Raw genomic sequence first — 8,172 nt, 5'->3', positions numbered from 1 at the left:
CCAGTGAGCACCGCAATATTACACACCAGAACCTCAACCAACCACATGGTGCCTCTGTTCAGGCATGTCTAAGAAAGAGTGGCAGCTGCTGGGAGAGGAGAAGCAGGGGGGACATACGTACAGGGACATCCCTGAGGGCACAGATGGAGATGGATTCTTCAGAGATGCTCCATGTCAGAGGAGGTGCCCCTCTGAAGGGACTGCAGCCCACAGTGGGGATGTCCTGAAGGGACTGTGGCTCATGAGTGACATGCACTAGGATAGGAACACTCCTGAGAGTCTACAGCCCATAGATGATCACCACCACAACAGGGACATTCCCAAAGGGACTGTGGCTCATGGACTACACATGCCAAGGCACAAACTCCCTCAGAGACTGTGACCCATGCATAAGCCACACTGGAGAAGAGGAAAACAAGTAAAAAGAAAAGACTGACAGAAAGAAAACATTATGTGTACAACCCCAACCCCAGTTACCCAGTTTGTGAAGTTTGTGACCATTTTGCTTGGGGCGCCAACTCAGCTGGTCCCACTGGCTCAGTATTAGTTTACAAGGTTCAGTGAAGGAAGAGACTCATTGAGCCATGAGACATATTCATGAGAGAGGTATGTAAAAAGTGGGTCCCTCATCAACTCTTCCTCACATTCACAGGTTACAGATTTGTCTCAGCACTGGCATTAGAGTTTCACAAATTCTTGTTTTCTCCAGGTGCTGCTGTATATGCTAATTTTCTGAAAGACAATTAAATCTAAAAGATTGCTAAATGTAACTTACACAAAATGTATGCTGTGTAGCTTCTTCTTTTTAAGGTAACAAACAACTGCCAAATAGCACCTGTTTCTAGGTAGATAGCAGACATAGAATCATAGACTAATTAGGGTTAGAAAGGACCTTAAGGACCTTAAGAACATTAACACTTGTGGCTCCATAGGTAGTATCCTTACCACTGAGGTGTTATTTAAGACGCCAGCACAGTACCTGGCTGAACTCTTGGAAGCACGGCCTTTATGATTCAATACTAAACCTGTATCTGAAGTATTTACAGCCCTCAGAGATCTCCACTGCACTGTGAACAAGGTTATCCCTGGAGTTCTGACTAAATCACATTTTTGTAATTCCATTCTGTCAAGCTAAATTTCCACTACATTTTTGTTTAGATACTGTACATTCATTGCCTCTTGTCTTAAAGTGCTGTGCAGCATTTGTGTATAATTTTAGAAGCCCGTATGTTGATAAGTGCTTGGAGAGGAAAACACAAAGTCATGCCGCAGCTTCAATGGGAAAAGTGCTTTTATTTCACTCAGACTTGAGAAGATTGGTACAACCACGTTCTCCCTTTCAAGTACTATTATTTTGAAAGGGGACAGGCTAAACATTGAAGCATTTACAGGAAGCATTAGAAAAAGTGGCCAGTGGTAACCTCAAAATTGCCAGCTTCAAATAAAGGTAGCTCTTGAACCAGGATCTTTTCAAGGGTGGCACATTTAGGGATCTTTTTCAGCTGAGTTTGAATTTTTTGGTACAAGAGTATTATTTTCAATCTTCTGCTTGTTACAGAAGCAGAATTAGTAGCTTCTTAGTGAAAGCTTGTAATTTCAGGTTGACACCTGTCATTCAAATAGTCAGGGGAGCTAACAAGAGACTTCTGCACTTATGACACACTATCCCATTCACTACATCTTTTACAAGATTTTCGTGGAACTTCTAGTTCATCCTGCAAAAGTGTAGGATGAAATTTTGCAGCACACTACACTTAGAAGTAAACCGCTGTCTAGACCCCATGAATGCTTCAACTGCACAGAAGGAGATGGTGCTCCCAGGAAAATGGAATTTTTACAAGCACAGCAGACAGCTTTTCCCCTTTACGTGGAAGAACTCTTTCTGGGACTGCAACTTTGTAGAACATAAGGAAGGTATGACTTCCCTATTTTAGATTATAATACTTAAATTTGTGTGGAAAGCTGCAGACAGACAGTCCTGTGCAAAGACTTGTCTATCCATCACTGAGCACAGCAGGCCAGCTGTTGACTCCCTGTTGATCATGCTTTATCTTCTGGAACTGGCAACCAGTAAATAACTTACTCTAGAAGATTACCATAAATTTTCTTCTAAGTAATAGTCCTCTCAGTTGAATTGCAAATTAAATACTCTCTTATCTAAGAGACATCAGAGATAACAACAGCAAGACTGCAGAAATTTGTATCACTTGAGGTTCCTATAAGAAGATGAAATAGCACCACACAAAAAGACTTCTCACAGCTTGTCCACAATGGGGTACAGATAATATGAACAACTTCATGTTTTCACATGGCTTTTCCTGAAGAATTATTGCTTATTCAGATTTAGTGTCATTATTTGAAATTTATTCCAGATAAGCAGAGTTCAAATAAGCACAACCACAAGTGGAGTTACTCAGCAATAGCTACAGAAATTAAATTTACACCTACATTAAACAGAATTAACTTTCAAGTGTGAACAACTGCTTATTATACTGTTGGAAACGGAGGTTGAATTACAATGATCTGGTTAGAATACAGCAGCACAGATATACTAGGAAAAATAATTGAAAGTAAGATTTTTAAATGTATCTTGTTAAAGTTTTTATTCACAAGTCATCACCATAAGGACACAGAGGCACAAGCTGCAGAACAAGCATTCCAAAGCAGCTACACACACGCCCTGCCCATATGAGAAATGTATTATGGGGAAAAAAGAATAATTACACATTCATCTCCCTAGTGGACAATACTTTCTTAAGAATTAATTTTTAAAGTAGAATAAATATGCCCACAGATGAAGCAGATCAAAAGCCATTTTATACATTTATTTAAATAAATGAATATATACATACATACATAGGTATATAATCCTCATCTGCCTTAGCTATCAGCAGCCTACTAAGCAGTAAGAGGGAGGCAGAATGGAATCCACAAAAATCATGCAAACATTTCTGATTTTTTACTGTCTTACGATCTTCCCATTTAAGAGAAGAAACAGCAGTTACAACCACTTAGAAAGGGACACACAAATTAGATTAGCAAGAAGTGATTCCTGCAGGCATGGCAATTCCAGATGCTGCACAGATCTCACTTGGACTGCCAGCTAGATTTCTTGACTCTTCAGATATTTTCAAACAGCAACTATTGCTTCTTTAAAGAATTTCACTTTGTAGAACTAATGGTAGCAGCAGCATAGAAACAAATACGTTTTACAGATCAACTTTTCTGATACCTACCTAATTTATTTGTATGACCAAACTGATAATGAAGTCATTAGAGATTTATGTCAGGACCTCAGAAATAATAGCAGAGCCAGAGCTTGAATGTTAAAGTGCCTAATGAGAATTTCTAACCAGTGGCTGTTGATCACTCTTTCTGAAGAGAGCATAAGGGCAAACGAATTCAGTCTGAAAAAATAATCTGACTCATGTGCTATGCAGAAATGGCAGAAGCTGCTTTTAACAAATTGTTGATGCATAAAAATCAGTATCAAGGAAACTGCATTAAAATTGTTGTAAATATTTTATAAAGAAACAACTAGGAAAATGAAAGAAAATTAACAGAGTTTTGAGGAGAATGTAATCAGACTTTTTTTTTTTTTGTATTCTTGAGCTCTTTTGTGCAAAATCTTTGGTTATAGACAGAAGAATATTGCACATGCTAATTTATAACATGAAAGATGATGGTGTAATGGAACAATAGGACATAAATTGGTATTAATTAAAATGACATTTCACCAATCTGCAAAGAAAGATAACACCTTTTTTACATTTACAGATGTTTCAGTTAGAGAACTTGGCATTTAGGGGATAATGTTAATACATTTTTATTTATGATTGTCTGTAACTAAAGTATATATAACTTATTTGTATTCCCCCTATTTTATTCCATTCTTCACTTTTTTTGTTAGCTTCATGCATAAACAAATGACTGCATTTGAAATCTATGTATAAAGAGAATTGGAAATAGCAATTGAAAAACATGGAGAGAATAAATAACTTCATTAAGAAGTAAAAATCTTCTGAAACAGACTGACATCTTTATTGAAACAAATAACATAATTATGATGCAAACAGCAGGAAGGAAACAGCAAACAGATTTCTTGTTTCAGGACTGAAAGATACAGGAGTCAGATTCTTTAGCTGTAAGCCAAGGATCAGCTCTTAAAGCACCAAGCACAGGATTCATGCTGACATCCACACAAACTCCAGAGCCAAAAGGCTTTCAGAGCTGGGTCCTCTTCCTCAGCTCTGGCATGAATCTCACTAGCTGTGGTGGAAGTTTTCAACACTAACACACCAAACACATTATTTCCACTGGAGAGGATTTTAAAGACCCTATTAGGACAGCCAGCTGGAAAGTTCTAAAGTTCCTGTCAGAGGATTCACATGATGGCCATCAGACACTTCACCTTCAGACTCCTTTTTCTTATTTAAATGATTTATTCAGCAAGGCCTTACTAAATGAAATCTGCAGTTTATTTCATCTAAGTCTGGCACATACATCATCTCTGTGAGACACACAGTAACAAGAAATAACTAGGACATTCATTTTAGCCGTTTTGAATGGGTGGAGGGTAGACATGAGCCATGGATTTGCTGTCCTCAGGATACGACCAGTCAGTCAAGTTTAAGTGTTTGCAAAAAAATCAAATCTACTTCTGTATGGGAATTGGCCTGGGTTCCTAATTGATCCCTCTAGCAAAGAGGCACAAGATGTATGTCTGATGTTAAACTGATGCTACTCTTAATTATATACCAGGAAAGAAATGAGATCTGTTTCAAGTGTGTGCTAAAATCAGCTCAAGTTATTAGCCTGCAGCAAATACATTATACTATTCACTAGCCTTCAGAAGGGAATTTCTAACTGCAGCTAAATGTCAATGTTGCCATATTTAAAAGACCCATTTGAACTGAATCCACTGCTAAGTACATACCCTGCTCTTTATGAACACAGATAATAGAAATAGCAGCTGGGAACTACAAATTTCTTACAGGATGCTTTTCCAAGCAAAAAAATAGTAGAGTCGTATGGGTGGGAGGAGGGAGAAAGAAAGAAAAAAATTTAGATTGTTCTGCTTAAAGCAAAAAAATAAACAGTATCTAAAGCTTTCAAGAAAGTTTTTGTTTACCTTGTAAGACATCAGTGCAACAGTCTTAAATAACAATGCTTAATCTGACATGAATGCTTCCTGAGATTACGTCCTCTTTTCTTCACATTCTTCATCTCTTAATCCTCTGATCCAGTCTACACTGTAATTTAAACACTAGAGATAATTAGCTTACTTTTTAAGAGCCTTATTGCTAACAAGATGTAAGACATGTCTGGCCAGTTTGGATTGCAGTATATCTTTTATTTGCTTTTTGACTGTGTCTCATCCATTTAAGTAGTGATTTCTTCAGGTGACAGACTTTCTTCCTCCTGGTCCTTTGAAAGAAGATTCAAACCAGTGACACTCAAAGCAGTTAAACAGCGTCTTCACATATAATTTACTATTTTTGACGCATCATCTCTGTTTTTCATTTGCAGCACACAGAGTAGGTAGCTGCAAAACAAAAATAGATCAAATACAGAGAGCTCTTACTAAATGCATTATAGGCTCTCTCTATGCTTTGAGGCTATATTAACCAAATTGTGGGCATTACACTTAATACTGTTATATTCTGGTGTGTGGTGAAGTCCGTAGATACTGGTCTTTCTGTAGGGTTTGCATTACAAAATTAAAAATGGAAAACAGGACAAAATTGAGAACAGGACAAAAATTTTCTCTCCATATGTCAGTATAATCACTAAACTATTTTTAATTACATTTACATTATTCGTATTGTGAAACAACAGTTCATCAGTATGCAACACATACTGACTGCAACCAGATTTACAAAGCCCTTAGTCTTGTAAGTAATCATAGAATTATAGAATCATACAATGGTTTGGGTTGGAAAGGACCTTAAAGATCATACAGTTCCAACCCCCCTGCCACGGGCAGGGACATCCTCCACTAGACTAGGTTGATCAAAGCTCCTCCCAACCTGGCCTTGAATACTGTCAGGGATGGGGCAGCCACAGCTTCTCTGGGTAACCTGTGCCAGTATCTCAATACCCTCACAGTGAAGAATCTGTCTTATATACAGGGCAGTACACATTTTACTGCTTTTTAATTACAGTAGCTTAAAAATTACTTATTCTTAGCTAGCACTTAACATGATGTTTTCACTCTAGAATTGCACACGCTTATTTTTAGCTAATAATAACCACGTTATCTCTGGCTATATAATACTTAGATAAATGAGGACAACAAATATACTTGTGTTAAGTAAACAATGCATCTTGAAGTAAATTGATAATAATGTGTTGCTTACAAATACACACCACATAGTCTAGAGAGTGTTTATTATGTTGATAGAAGTCACACCTCCTGTTAAGGTATTTTGTTCAGCTGTTGTAAATAAAGGAATTCAGGCTGCATAATTACAGATGGTATTTTGTTTCACTAGTCAATACAGAACAAGTAAATTATTCCACATCAGTCTGCAAGTATTGTTCTTCTTCTTGAAAGAGTAGGAATTTGAATTCCCATCCAAATCACAAAGTAACCCAACCCTTGGCTAATTAAATATTAGCTAAGTGTCTCTTTACAACTGTAAACTGCACTGCAGTGAAGAAAGTGACTTGCATCTTGCATGGTCCATTGTGATTAATAATGTCAATGTACTAATTCTCCGTAAAACAGTGAAAAAGATATCACTCTGTTATAAGTTATCAACATTTCTATATTTAAGAGCTATAAAAAAAAAAAAGAGAAGGGAAAAAAGGGGAAGTTTCCCTAAATATGGCCCCCTTCAGGAACCATATGCTCAGTAGACTAAACTCTTATATAGTCAGCGTTTTCCAGAATATCAGTAGATTGCTTCCCATGTAAGTCAGTGGAACTTGTATCTGTATTTTTGCTAAACATACTTAAATAAAAGGCTTTACGCTTCAGCTTTCAAAAAGTGACTGCTAATTTTGAATGTTTCCTCTTTCAGAGGATATGTCACTGTTCGACTGCTTTTGCCTCTGTTCTTTCTCCATGAAACTGGGCATGACAGCAATTTATATTTTTATTCTAGCAACACTTAAGAATCAACACCAAAAATGAGAACCATGGTGTCTGAGGGGCGTTAGAGAATGCTCTGGCAAATAGCCTTAGAGGAAAGCTGCTATTCCTCAGTTGTATCCTACTGTAGCCGAGTGTTAAGGACATGCTTCTAGTTTAAGGAGGCCAAACAGCATAAAAGAGCACGGTCTGGTGGCAGTTTTGGCTGGCTTAGTAGAAATGTTTACCAGCTCTCCAGGCAGGCTAGGCTCCTCAGTAATTTCATTTCAAATCAAAGTGAGAACAAGCTCTCTGGACTGTAAGCACAAGGTCAGCCTTGCGCAAACTGAGCTGGGGCAGTGTCCTTTGAATTTGTGACACCACACTGCCCAACTCTTTTCATCAGGAGCCTCATCCGTGTCTGTGCTCCCAGCCAGAGGCTGTGACAGCAATGTCCTGTAGTGGTACGACTGCATCCCCTGCAGGCTCTGATTTCCAGCTGCAGCTGCAAGGCCTCTGGTTCAAGCTGTACTGATGACCAAGTGCTGAGCCGTGCCCTTTGGCCCTGCCCACCACTACCCAGAGGTTTTACTGCAGCTGTAATACAGCAAAGTTATGTACTTCAACCTCAAGACAAAGAGCAAAACCTGTGAAAAGTGACCAGCCCTTCCTGGTTTTCTATGTCCTGTGGAAGTTAAGGAAAGAGAGGCCATTCCCACCAGTGCAGAGGAGTCACAGAGCAGTGCTGCACAGCCCACATTGGGTTCACATTTGCTACTTGAATAAATCTGTCTGACAGCATCATATACAGGTAACTGTTAAGTGAACAAAGAAGCCTGATGACAACAATGGGGAATTAATGCTGCCCAAATTCTTATAGAATGATAGAATCATTTAGGTTGGAAAAGACCTTTGAGATCACCGAGTCCAACTGTGTCTAGCAGAATCCAAGTTTTATAATTTTTAGAAATACTTTTCCAATTTAAGCTCATTGCCTTTTAAATCAAAGCTATTGTAAGGGCATACTGGACTGCAAGATCAGTCCTTAAAGTACACAGGCATAGGCACAAGGAGTGCTTTGCTAACATTCAAACACT

Source organism: Pezoporus flaviventris, unplaced genomic scaffold (genome assembly GCF_033815535.1).
Source record: "Pezoporus flaviventris isolate CSIRO_AGI_PZ_B2104156 unplaced genomic scaffold, CSIRO_AGI_Pfla_v1 ptg000022l, whole genome shotgun sequence".
NCBI lineage: Eukaryota > Metazoa > Chordata > Aves > Psittaciformes > Psittacidae > Pezoporus > Pezoporus flaviventris.
This window is presented reverse-complemented; position numbering follows the sequence as displayed.